Source organism: Dendrobates tinctorius, unplaced genomic scaffold (assembly GCF_039654945.1).
Source record: "Dendrobates tinctorius isolate UK_male_01 unplaced genomic scaffold, ASM3965494v1 ptg000036l, whole genome shotgun sequence".
In the NCBI taxonomy this organism is placed as follows: Eukaryota; Metazoa; Chordata; class Amphibia; order Anura; family Dendrobatidae; genus Dendrobates; species Dendrobates tinctorius.
In genome coordinates, this window is record NW_027361704.1 from 16,527,494 (window position 1) to 16,541,580 (window position 14,087).

General features: G+C 47.4%; 1 protein-coding gene across 4 annotated transcripts in view; it reads left to right on the forward strand.

The window, feature by feature from the left end:
* The window catches only part of LOC141087889 (A disintegrin and metalloproteinase with thrombospondin motifs 2-like), an 851,362-nt gene that overhangs the window by 822,716 nt on the left and 14,559 nt on the right, over nt 1-14,087 (forward strand). The window lies entirely within an intron of this gene.

Below are 14,087 nucleotides of genomic sequence, written 5' to 3' on the forward strand. Positions count from 1 at the left end.
TCGCTCCTTCCATAACTGCTGTGCTTCCTGTGGGTCATCTGGAACAGGGTGTGCACCGGCTTGTGCCAGCCACTCCTTTACTAGGCAAACAGCTGGGTCACTATCTTGTGTCTCTGCCCACTCATGATGCGGTAATGGGTTCAACATTACCTCTTGTATGACAAAGCGCTTATTCCTTACTCCTTGGGATCGCTGGGCTGCAATTGGACGGTTGAAGGCTGGTAACTCAATTTCTTCGAGTTCTTTTGGATCTTCTCCCCGTCTGGTGAATTGGGCATCCTGGACAATGCATCCGCATTAGCATTCTTATGTCCTGCCCGGTACTTTATGGTGTACTCATAGTTGGACAGCCGGGCCATCCATCGCTGCTCAAGTGTCCCGAGCTTTGCCGTCTCCAGGTGGGTTAGCGGATTATTGTCCATGTAGATGGTGAGCTTGGCTGAAGCCAAGTAGTGCTTGAAGCGCTCTGTTACCGCCTAGACTATGGCAAGAAACTCCAGTTTAAAGGAAATGTAGTTGTCGGGGTTCCTCTCAGTGAGACGAAGCTTCCTGCTGGTGTAGGCAATCACTCTTTCTCTGCCTTTCTGTACTTGTGACAGCACTGCTCCCAATCCCACGTTGCTGGTGTCAGTGTAAAGTACAAATGGTTGGTCATAGTCAGGGTAGGCCAGAACCTCATCTCCCGTGAGGGCCAGTTTCAACTTGGTGAAGGACTCGTCTATTCTGTTGTTCCACTTGAATGGAAGACTCTTGTTCTTGGCCTTCTTGGATTGGCCCACTAGAAGATCTTGCAGTGGTGCTGCTATCTTGGTGAAGTCCTTGATAAATTTTCGGTAGTAGTTCTGGGTCTTTGCCAGTCCCGGATAACGGTGACTTTATCAGGATCGGGTGCCACACCTTCCGCGCTCACCATATGGCCTAGTTACTGCACCTTGGGTTTCAGAAGGTGACATTTGGACGCCTTTACTTTCAAGCCAAAGTTTGACAGGGCTTCGAATACCTCGGCCAGATGCTTCAAATGGTCTTCGTCGGTTTTGGAGAAGACGATGATGTCATCCAGGTAAAGCAGAATGGTTTCAAAGTTTTTATGTCCAAGGCAGTATTCCATTAACCGCTGAAATGTTCCTGCCGCATTGCTGAGCTCGAACGGCATGTAGTTAAACTCGCAAAGGCCCATTGGTGTTGTAAATGCTGTCTTCTCTTTGTCTACCTCTGCCACTGGAACCTGCCAATACCCACTGGTGAGATCTAAGGTAGAGAAATAATTAGCAGTTCTCAGTGCAGCTAGTAATTCCTCAATCCTAGGTAATGGGTAAGCGTCCTTATGTGTAATGCTGTTAATTCGCCTGTAGTCTACACACATTCTCATTGTACCATCTTTCTTCTTAACGAGGACTAATGGAGATGCCCAGGGGCTACAACTATCTCTGATTACTCCAGCCTCCTTCATCTCCCGTAACATACTCTTGGCACATTGATAGTGTGCTGGGGGTACAGGCCGGTGTCTCTCTTTAATGGGTGGATGATCTCCGGTGGGGATATGATGTTGGACCCCTTTTGCCTGCCCAAAGTCTAGAGGATGTTTGCTGAAGACCTGTTCAAATTCTCAAGCCACCCGGTAAGCCCCATGCTTTTTTGTGCGAAGGGGTAGAGTCAGTGCCTACGTGTAGCTGCTGACACCAATCCTCCTGCTGCCCTTCAGAGCCATTCTCCTGCACCTTGTCAGATGGAAGCAAGGGTTCTAGTGCTTCTATTGCATTGTTCCTGACAGTGAACAGCTTAGCAAGGGTGGCATACCGGGGTAACTGGACCTCTCTCTCCCCACAATCTAAGATGCGTATTGGTACTCTCCCCTTGCGGATATCAACTACCCATCTGGCTGTCGGGATAGTGGGCCTACTATCAGAGTACATGGGTTCTACCAGGGCTTGGTAATCTTGACCCCTGAGGCCTACAGCTGCCCGACACCAAATTAACACTTCACTTCTGGGAGGTACTGCAATGGGGAAAGGATCACTTACTCTGACACTGCCGACTTCTCCACCAGACAGCTTTACCTGTTGTCTCTTCATCAGGGCTCTGATCTCCTTTTGTAGCACCCGTTGCTGACTGGAGCTGGCGGTCTCATCTACCTGTTGTAACAAAGCAATAATTTCTCCAAGACAAGTTTCAATTACATTAGTACCTAAAGTGATCATAGGATGGCATTCTCGTTTGTCAATATCTACTATAATCAAACCTTGCAATTGCATTTCTACTCTACTCTAATCTTGATGGTCACCTCTTTATATCCCATCTGAGGCAAGGGCTGACCATTGCTGGCAAAAATGGCAAGGTCTTTATCTGGGCTATGAGTAATGTCTGAATCTGCCCAGTACTGATTAAAAAGAATATATGGCATCGTTGTCACCTGGGAGCCGGTGTCCAGTAAAGCATTCATCGGAAAGCCGTCAATCACGACAGGCAGGACTGGTCGTCCTCCTACGTACTTGTCTCGCCAATTTGGCGGGCCAGGCCGTCTTACTCCAGGGGGTTGGCCCTTTACCCCAGGGGTTGCTTGTTTAAATGACAGGATCTGGCTAGGTGTCTCACCTTGTTGCAGCGGCGACAGATGGGCTGTCCGTCCTCGTCGTAACGATCGCTGTCTCTCTCTCTCTGGTCGGTGGTGGGATCCTCTTCTGCTGTCACCATGGGACGTCATCTGGACTGGAGGCCAGCTGGATCTTGTTCTTTGGAGTCACTTGCAAGGGCTGCACAGTTTTTGTGAGTACAGCCACACTTTTGGTTAGTTCCTTGACTTGTAGACTTAAGTCTGCAGCAGAATCATCATCTTGGGACGGCTTGTCAGTCTCAATAGAGGTCTTTGGAAAGGATGCTGCCTCCCACTGGTATGTAATTGCTGGATGCTTTGAGGGCTCTGTGCTGCTAGGGTTAGGTTCATGTAGCACCCGTATGGCTCTATTCTTAAAGTGTGCAAAGTCCAATTCAGGATTTTGTAGGGCCATTATGCGCTGCTGTGTCCTTTGATTGTTAGACTGGAGTCCCTTTATAAACTGCTCCGTTAGTAATCTATCTTCATCTTGCACGCTCTCAGGGTCAACCTGCTTTACGGCCCGTAGTGCCTCCTGAAGATTAAGGGCATAGTCCCGTATACTGTCCTGCACTCTCTGTTTGCATCCAAAGAATCTCATTTTTATCTCTGTTGCAGTGCGGGTATCAAAAGTGTTCTTCAGTCTGGCCAAGATTTGTTGGACAGTCCCTTTATCAGTGTCCGGCCAGGACTTTACTTCCCTCTGGGCCGCACCAGTTAACTGGCCAATGAGGATACTGACTTTTTGACTCTCAGACAGGGGGTACACTTTGAATAAACTACATAGTCTTTCTTTAAAATCACTCAGGGTGTGCGACTCCCCTGAGTACTGTGGTAACCAGGCTGCTCCTGGTATATATGACATTGATAGCGGCATTATGGAGGCTGCGGCTGCGACCGCCGCAGAATCGTCACGCGCGTTGGGCATTTTCTTCCTGTTTTTCACTTGCTCACAATAGAGCGCAGCTCCAGCTTCACTGGCACGCCCCTCTCTGCTCGCACACACTGTGTGACGCAGCTATGGCGGTTATTTGAAAGTGCATTAAAGTCTTTAGCACTCAATTTAATAAAGTCTATGGCACACAGTACCCAGCTTTGCCAGGCTCCTTTAGCCAACTTTGCTAGGCTCGCTAAATTCTGTTCGTGACGCCAGTTGGAGCACCCCGCAGCAGCGCAGGGCCGTGGGGTACTCGGTACCGGGCCCATCGACTTCAATGGGGGACAGTGTCACGGCGGCGGTGACCCGGTCCGTGGCCCTGGGGCGTCCATTAAATAATAAAATAGGGGGGAAAGTTGTTTGTGATGTGGTTAGATGTGGTAGAAATGAAGAAGTTTATAGATGGTTAAATACATGTCGCCACCTGTGGTATTCTGGTCAGAGGTGACCAGCGCTGCGGTGTTGTTCCCCTGAGACTGTTAGTGTGTCACAGCTGAGGTGAAAATAGCTCTCCACAGGTAGAGCAATAGTCCCAGGGCAAAGATGTTTGATTAATAATTAAGATGGATGTGAACGTTGGGGTGCAGAGAAATGAGAGGAGGACACAGAGAAGTGCAGTTTCTTTACCTTTTACAGGCAATTGATTGCAATCCGGAGTATCACATACAGGTGATGGAATGAGTCCAGCTCGAATGGAGGCATTCGGGGGATCCACCTTGCCAGGTGGGTGTTTTGGACCTTCCTTCTGCGCTTTGTGTGTGGGTATCTGCTGTTTATAACTAAGCTGAGACCCTCTATTGCGTGATGGTTTCTCTAACCTGAACGGCTGTCAGCGTGAGCCTATTCCACGGGTACCGTCCTTTTCTCCGTCAGTTCCGGGCTCCTTATCCGCTGCCATACCCTCAGGTGTTCAGTGTTGCACAGGAACTTACAGTCCCCTGTACTTTCAGATTCGGCGATCAGGACATACAGCTCCTGACCACCAAGGACTCTGGCGTCCCTTTTCTCTCTATTAGCGCTTCACTCTGGGGTCTGCTATATGCAGTTTTAGCTTCCCAAAGTCTCTTCTCTCTGCTCTCATCCTTCCCCTCCTGTCAGATCAGCTCTCCATCTCTAACTGACTGGACCTTCCAGAAAGATCTTTTTACCTCACGTTTTACTGTCTTGTCATTTCCTCACAGCTCACAGCTGCTCTCGTTTCCATGACAACTCTCTCAGCTGATTTCTAGCTGAGTCACCAACCCCATCTGCTGGCCAGAATTTATAAGGCAACTCCCTTTTCTGACCTGCAGCAGGAATTGTGATTTAATCTATGTTACCTGGCATGGGGCCCCCCTTCTGCCTCCAAGTATGATTTCACCTCTTAGAGGGAGGCAATGTCACTGTGACAACCGGACTCTGGGATGTCACATCAACTTGTTAGGGCAGGTTAGGATAGGATATGGGTTGAACTAGATGGACTTAAAGTCTTCCTTCAACCTTAATAACTATGTTACTATGTTACTATGATGCCAGCTTGACTGGTGCTAGAATAAATCATGGCTGAAGGTATGATGGTCTGCTAGGACCTGCCATAAGCAGGCTCTAATAGGCCATGTGTGAGCATAAAACTGACAGGTCCAATACACTGCAGTACTTATGTCTGAGGGACGACGGAGATGTCCCTCCGGGAATGTGCCCCCACCTTGGCATTCCCCCAGGCCATAAAAAGCCATGCAATGTTTATTTTTAATTAAAAGAGCTAGGAAGAAACTCTTTGAAGCTTGGGCGACTAGCAATTAGCACCAAAGTGTGAGCTCCCTGCAGCTTCATAGCAAATTTGTGTGACTGACGCACATGAAGACAGCGCGTACAACAAGTCACAGCAGGCTCTGAGGTAATGAATTGGAAAATTACCTATAATAACAGAATGCAATATCTCTGATACTAGCCAAGCACATAATCTGAATCGGCATTCCTTTCTCCACATGCCCATATTATTTAGCCATCTCCAGAATGCTGCATTATGGAGTTAGAAAGCATAGCTAACAGGAATTACATTAGGCATATTTAGTCACTATGTGCAGATATAATCCAGCAGAATCCAGTGGCATCTCTGCCAATTCATTCAGAGCGTCGGGCGGAAAGTTATGAACCTCCCCGGTTCTAGGTAGAAAATCTTACTCTCCGATGTGGGAGGGGAGAGGCTGTACAAACCCAGGGGTGGGAGCAGAGTGTGGGAGGGAACAGCCTGGGATGTATAAGGCAGTCCCTCATTTTGGACTGGGTATTCTAATGGCCGGAGGATACATTAGCTGACGCAGCCAGGAAAGCCTGTAACTAAGATTTGGACCTGTGATCCATCAGCACCTCCCTGTGGTCACATGCTACATAACACGGTAATTGCAACCTATCTATACCCTACCTTTGTACTGCACTCCTGCCTGTATACCTGTAAATTGTTCTTGTAAATATATACCTGTATATTTCTAGTGTGTCTTTTCGGTGATTAAGTATAAAATTAATCTTGGGCTGCTCTTTTATCTCGATTCATGAATTCCCATGTCCGCACACTCGGTTGGTGAACGGTACGCTCCCCGGGTTGGTTTCTGACCTGATATAAGCCTGTTGTCGGACGGGCTTATTGCAAATGAGGAACTTTTGGCAGAATACCGTATTGTATTAGTGAGGAACTCTGGCAGTGACGGCCAGGAGGTTTATATATATATATATATATATATATCCCCAACCTAGACTGGAGATATATATCACCCTCCCCCGAGGTGAGTGAAGTCAACCACCCCCTTCCTCTGTGAGTTCCCTCACAGATTGGTGGCAGCAGCGCAGTGTGTGGGATCCCTACTCCCAGACACTAAGGACTACCAGCAGTAGCTTTTGCTGCTGGGGTGTTAAGATCAGCTCAGCACTAGACAGTCTGAATGTAAGTGCTGTAGGTGTGTGGGTGCTCGGGTTGCCGCTGTGTCCGTGACTGGGAGCTGAAAAGACTGGCTGCAAACACTCAAAGCCGGACAAGAATGATGGCCACGGAGCTAGCCCGTAATGCGGAGAATCACTGTACTGGTTCCGAAGAAAGGGTGAACCAAGCGTCTCGCCGCCAGTGCACTACCGTGCAGGAGAACACCCTCCTACTGCCCTTCTCCAAAGACAGCTCAGGTTGGAGGCCCTCTTTCAAGCTGCCCTGCCGAGTCTCGTGACGGGGCTCGAGTAAGCCTCTGCAGCCCTCCTGAAATCGGCAGAATGCCAGGCAGAGCGAGAGGTGGCAGAATGCTGTATGGCTGCAGAGTGGGAGGCGGCAGAATACTAAGCAAAGCCGAAGCGTGAGGCGGTGGAACACCGTGAAGCAGCAGAGCGACAGCATCAGCTGGAGTTGGCTCGGCAAGGTCTCCTACCGCCCATCGCAGCACCTCCGGAACCCAAGACAGCCAAGTACCAAGCTGAGGACTTCCCCTTGCTGGAGAAGGACGGAGACATGGACTCCTTTCTGCGAGCCTTTGGCAGATCTGCCGACAGCACCATCTGGCCTCGGATGAGTGGGCCAAGTACCTGACCTCCCCCCGTATTTTTGGGGTAAGTCTCTGGAAGTTTTGGAGGACTTACCTGCCGGTGTGGAACAGGACTATGAGAGCATCAAACAGGCTCTGATCCAGAAGTTCAACCTCACGCAGAATGTTCCGGAGCCTGCAAAAAGGCCCCAAAGACATGGTGGGCCGACAACATGCGGGCCGTTATGAGAGCTGCAGAGCACTGGACCAAGGGTCTGGAGCTCACCACCAGCCAGGAGATCCAGGAGGCGTTTATCATGGAGCAATTCTTGTGGAACTGCCCAAAGGACCTCCAGCAATACCTCCGTGACCGGAAATCAAAAGGAGCAGCAGCTACAGCCGCCCTGGCAGATGACTATGCCAATAACTGGGACCAGGGACGTGGTCTAGGGACTGACAGTTAGTGGTACCCTATCTGTTCCGGGTGGAGTTGTGGATCGCACATGAGGTTCCGATGACAGGACACTTAGGGATCGCTAAGACCGAGGCCAGGCTTGACCAGCATTTCTACTGGCCTAAAATGGGGACCGATGTGGCTGCTTACTGTCATTCATGTAACACCCGTCAGAAAGTGGGGAAGGCAGGACAGTGCACCAAAGCCCCACTGGTGCCATTGCCCATCATTGATGAGCGTTTTTGGAGGGTGGTTGTGGCTCTCATCGGACCGCTGTCCTTTCCCAGCCACTCTGGGGAACACTATATACTAACAGTAGTGGATTATGCCACCCGCTACCCAGAAGCGGTAGCCTTGTTGTCCACTCGGGCCGAAAAGGTGGCCACCGCTTAAGTGGAGATTTTCTCCAGAGTGGGATTTCCCCAGGAAATGCTCACCGACAGAGGGACCCAGTTCATGTCGCAACTGATGGAGTCCCTTTGTAAGCAAATACAGGTGCAACATCTGGTGGTCATCCACAGACTAATCGTCTGTGTGAGCAGTTCAATGGTACCCTCAAGCAGATGCTTAGGATGTTGGTTGACTCCCACGGGAGTGGTACCTCCCACACCTATTTGCCTATCGGGATGCTCCACAGGCCTCAACGGGGTTCGCCCTCTTCGAGCTCATGTATGGGCAACATGTACGAGGGCCCTTTGCTCTGGTGAAAGAGCCATGGAAAGGAGACTTGGCCACCCTTGGAGTGTCAGTCATTTAGTATGTCGTGCGCTTCTGGGACAAAGTGACAGTCTTGTTGCAGCTGGTGCAGGACAATATGGCGCAGGCTCAGGTTGACCAGAAGTGCTGGTATGACCAGAATGTTTGTCAATGGACCTACCAGGTGGATCAGAAAGTATGGGTACTGGTCCCCGTACCACAGAACAAGCTTCAGGCAGCCTGGGAGGGCCCATACCTCGGGTACCAGCGGCTCAATGATGTCACGTACCTGGTCAACCTAGACCATGCCCATAGACTGAGGAAAAAACATTGATTTTTCAGTAATGGAACAGCAAGGCAGGGCACAAATTGGCTTATCTTTAAACAAGCTTAAGCATTTTGGGGATAGGGTGGGTTGATTGTTATGAGAGATTTCCCTTACTGACCAGCAATATGCCTTTTACAGTGGTCATTAAGGGGCCCAATTGGTCAGCGCTACCTTTATACAGCGCTCAGGACTAGGTGTATAGTGCTCTTGGCGGATGCCAGCTTGACAGGTGCTAGAATAAATCATGGCTGAAGGTATAACGAATATCCGATCATGGTTGTTTAACCCTCAAAATTCTGCAGTCTATTGTGACATTAACCTCTAGATAGTTAACAGAGGGAGGAGAGTCTTTCATCCTATCAGTACTCTGAAACAGGATGTGCTGATGAACTATGAACTTGACAGTTCATCATAGTTCATTTGTCATAGTTCATCATAGTTCATTTGAACTATGACAGTTCAAAGTTATGATGGTCTGCTAGGCCCTACCATAAGCAGGCTCTAATTAATAGGCCATGTGTGAGCATAAAACTGACAGGTTCAATACACTGCAGTGTTCATGTATCACCGAAAAAGTTTTCAAGACTAAAAACACAAGATTTTTAGAAAAAACAAAAATAATCCAAAAACCCCACACATCAGTAATGCTGCTTATTAAACAACCCAAGCTATGGAACTGTCACTTTCTAAAAATGTCACTTTTTCAGTATTACCACACAAACAAATAATAAGTAGTGATGAGCGAACGTGCTCGCCACTGCTCGTTACTCGCCCGAGTATCACTGTACTCGGCGAGCACCAAGGATTTCCGGGATTACTCGGCGGGAACTCGGGTCTCCACCCTGCATTTTTGGAGGTCTTTAGAGACCCAATCACCATGCAGGGGTTGTCTGCCAGGCACTGTAACGCCGCAGCCATCTTTGTTGTGGTCTTGCAGTGATTGGCTGGCCGCACAGCATCATCAGGGGTATAATAGACCAGACGCCACCGAGTTCGGCACATTCAGCTCCGGATTGAGATAGTGTAGGGAGAGCTGCTGATAGGGTCAGATTTGGGGATTTATTAGTCTGTGTGGGGTCTACCATCCTAAACTACTCAAATCCAGCTAAACCAAAAGTCCTTCTAAGGACTAATTCCGGAGTATATAGGTTGCACTGTTAGAGCGACGTACACTCCCCTGCTTACCTATCAGTACAAGGCCTGCAGGCACTGTATGTGTGTGTATAGATATCATTGCATACATCAAGAGAATCCTTTTCATTACTGTCTGCTGCTGCTACCTATAGCATATATTGACCGTATATACCTAGCCCCAGGTCTAATTGGCTAGGAAAAAACATTTTTGCCAGGTTAATAGAGATTATTTTGTTGCAAAGCAATCCAGAGCCCTTTTTTTATTCTCCATTTGCTTTTTGACACTGCATAATACAACCAGATCCTTTTCCTAGCACAGCATGAAAATCCAACAATTTTAAAGGGGTCCCAAAAATCACTTTTGAGTGCGCAGAGAAATCTTTCATTTTTATGTGGTACGGTAGAGTAGAATTTTTTTTGAGTCTTACAAAATTTCTTGACACCATTTTGCTGAACCCCCCAAAAAATACATACAGGCCATTTATTTTACAGTGTGGTATAACTGTGACATGCCTCATACATCCGTGTGAAAAAATTTTTCTATGTCTAAGGCTAGTTTCACACAAGTGTTCTTGGACGCAGCGCAGGGCCGTCGCTAAGCCCCGCCCCCGGCCTTGCCCCCTCCTGTCAGTTCCTCCTCTGATCGCATGAGGCTGCGTGTGATCAGCGTATCCTATATTTAGTGTTGGATACGCTGATCGTGCGCTGACCATGCGCTGGTCTGATTTTGCTGGCGCTGCGCCCAGCGCACAAAAACGCGTTGTGTTGCATTTTTGTGCTCTGGGTGCAGCGCCAAAAGGGCGTAGTGCCAACAAAATCAGACCATTTTAAAAAAAAACAGGCCACATATTTGGCAGTGTGGTATCTCCGTGCCATGCCTCATATATCTGCGTTGTCCAAGTTTGACCATTTTAGGCCGGTAGTCCAGTGTTTTCCTGTCTATCACTCTAGTTATATACAGCACAATTTTGCAGTTAAAAAAAAAACAGGCTACATATTTTACAGTGTGGTTCAATATGTATGTGAAACGCCTCATAAATCCGTGTGCTCAAAATTTGGGCATTTTAGGCCTGAATTCCATTTCTGTTGTTGTCCGTCACTCTAGTTATACACAGCACTATTTTGCATTAAAAAAAATACAGGCCACATATTGAACAGTCTGGTATCGCTGCCAGACGTCTGATGTATCTGTGGGCTACAAATTGCGGCAATTCAGGCCTGCATTCCACTGTATTTGCTGTCTGTTACCCTAGTTCTCTACACTATTTTGGGGTAGAAATATACAGGCCACATATTGAACAGTCTGGTATCGCTGTCAGACCTCTGATGTAATTGTGGCCTACAAATTGTGGCTATTCAGGCCTACATTCCACTGTATTTGCTGTCTGTTACCATAATTCTCTACATTATTTTGGGGTAAAAAAATACAGACCTCATATTGAACAGTCTGGTATCGCTGTCAGACCTCTGATGTATTTCTGGCCTACAAATTGTGGCAATTCAGGTCTACAATCCACTGTATTTGCTGTCTGTTACCATAGTTCTCTACACTATTTTGGAGTAAAAAAATACAGGCCACATATTGAGCAGTCTGGTGTCGCTGACAGACGACTGATGTATTTGTGGCCTACAAATTGTGGCAATTCAGGCCTACATTCCACTGTATTTGCTGTCTGTTACCCTAGTTCTCTACCCTAATTTGGTGTAAAAATACAGGCCACATATTGATCAGTTTGTTATCGTGGTAAAAATACTTCTGTTTCACGTTGTTATGGCTGTTTCATGACAGTCTTAAATGCTCCAACTACTACCACCATTATCATCTTCTGCCTAGAGGCAGTCACTGCGCAGAATGAAAGTCTTAGAAGCTGAGGGTGAATGCTTGGGCGGTGTTGTACTCTGTCTCTGGATTACGAAGGCGCAATCTTCTAGACTAAATCATGACTGGAAGAGCCAGAACAAGAGCACGTGGAAAAGCTCGGGGCCAGGACTCACAACGACTGAAGCCTGGTGTTTCTGGGCCAGATTCTGACAATCCATCACCTACTAATACCGAACTGGTTGGACGATGATGTCAAAAAGGAGAACCTGCATTTTCTATAACAGAAGCTAGAGATTTTGACATTTCGGCTACATTTCAAGAGGTGTCAATTGGAGAGCGTGGTGGTCCTAGATGTGACTTCTACACCACCACCCGAGCTGCCACCTCTCCACCACACGAAGTGCCGCACCCCCGACCTTCTGTCTCTTCCCCATTATCCCGCAGAATGTAAGTCCGCAAGGACAAGGTTCTCTCCTCTCTGTACTAGTCCGTCATTGTTAATTTGTTTACTGTAAACGATATCTATTACTTTGTATGTAACCCCTTCTCATGTACAGCACCATGGAATTAATGCCGCTATATAAATAAATAATAATAATACTATATGGGTGTTTCCACTAGACAATATATCCAACATGTTATTGAATCAAAATCTTGTTTTTCTGACAACTCTGTTCAGCTGTGCACAAACTATGTCAAATTGGTAGCTAGACCCCAGTGCGTCTTGGCACAGTGTCATGTTGACTACAGTCCACAGATGTTATCTAGATCCCTAATCTCACCTCTACTTTACCAGCATGATGAGTTAATAGGAAAAGCATGTGGTATTTATGGAGCTGTTGTTTTCTTGCCAAAGAAACTCAGTAAGATCAATAAGGTGGTTAGCCGCACACAGAATGGAGAACTAGTAAAGACAATTAGTTTAACATTTGAGTTAAAACACGCTTCACCAACTTGCTTTCACTTTTACAACATTATATTCCGAAGCCTTGAAGAAAAAGATGAATATATTGTGAAACAAATAGGTATGAATGATTATTATCATCTACATCATGTTACATAAGTCAGAACATGCACAACCTATCAGTGGGGAATTGATTTACCACCGAAATTTTGAAGTATGGGACTAGTGTCATCTTGTGGATTGATATGAGCCAAAAAGTTCTTCAAAGTGAAACTGTTCTGGATGTAATGTACACTTTTCTCTTGAAAATTGGAAGAACTTGCCTTCTATAATGCTTGCATTATAGAACTGATTTGCCAGATATGAACAGAGTCAGGATGACCGGGCTGTGGGTACCTGTGAAGCACCGGGTCCAGAACTGTCAAGGCTGTGTACCCTGTTTCCGGGGGAAGGAATAGGGGAATGGACAGGGCCCATTACCCAGGAAGAGGGGGCGTGTTTAGACAGGCAACCTGGCCGGAAGCTGAGGGGAAAAAGCGCAAAGCAGGAGTGAGTCCGTAGATGTGAGAGTGTGAGCAGCAAGGGGGGCAATGCACTATGCACCCGAAGCGCCGACGCTGCGATGAACTGCAGCAGACAGACAGACCCGGTGACCTAGAGGCAGGGGGCCAGCTTAAGAGAAAGCGGGCACGACAGCAGAGATTTTTGGCGTGGACAAGCAGGGCATAGGAGGCTGAGCAGCGTGCTCTGTCCTTAGAGCACTGGCGCTGCAAAGGATTGTTCCCGTTGGCTCCCGCCACTAAAAGCGGTACTGCCTGCGAGTGAGGTGCCGTGTTCCCAGTGACCACCAGAGAGTGAGGCGCCGTGCGCTCCTTGACGATATGTACAACACATGTGCGGAGTAGAGAGAGCCAGTTAATGGCACGTGTTCAGTGTGGATAACCAATAATTATGAGGCACATAGGAATGACAGAGGACATTGGTACGGTCAGCAAGGTACTCCCTCAGCATTTTCCCAAACTTTGCACTCCTTGTGAGAGTTCCCCACGCTTCAGGGCCAGGGCCCTGAGAAAACTCTCCCCGAACTTTGCCAGTGTTCCACTGCCTCTGCTGGATTGGAGTTGTCTCTCTCACCTGTACTCCTTAATTGGCCAATGAACTGTGACCTCTGCTGCCAGCGTTTTCATATGGGAATTTTTTAATAATTCCACAAGAATACCCCTCTGGTCCTCCAACATTTTAGTACACCTGTCTGCCTCTGGAATAAGAGATATAAAGTTCTCCTTGAAGCGTGGGTCTAGAAGTGTCACCAATCAGTATTACCTGTCACCCAAAATTTTGAGAACATGAGGGTGATGGGAAAGGCAGCGTAACATAAACTCAGCCATGCATGCAAGACTGCTAACAGTCAATACTTCTGTGTCCTCACCAAGAGGACAACTGACCATGCACTCCTCCTCCTCCTTGTCCTCAGGCCTCCACGACTTTCGACTAACCACAGTAATATCATTGTAAAAACATCATTGTAAATACATTCTTGTAAATACACCCCTGTAGTTTTTATCTCCCCCACCTCATTGTAGATTGTAAGGTGTCACAAGCAGGAATGTTTTCTTGGGTTTAATTATTGTTATTTAGTGTAGATTATAAGCTGTCATGAGCAGGGTCGTTTTATTTTGGTTTAATTATTGTATTATTGTTATCGTTGTTACTTAGGACTGTTGTGTTTGAAATTGTTAA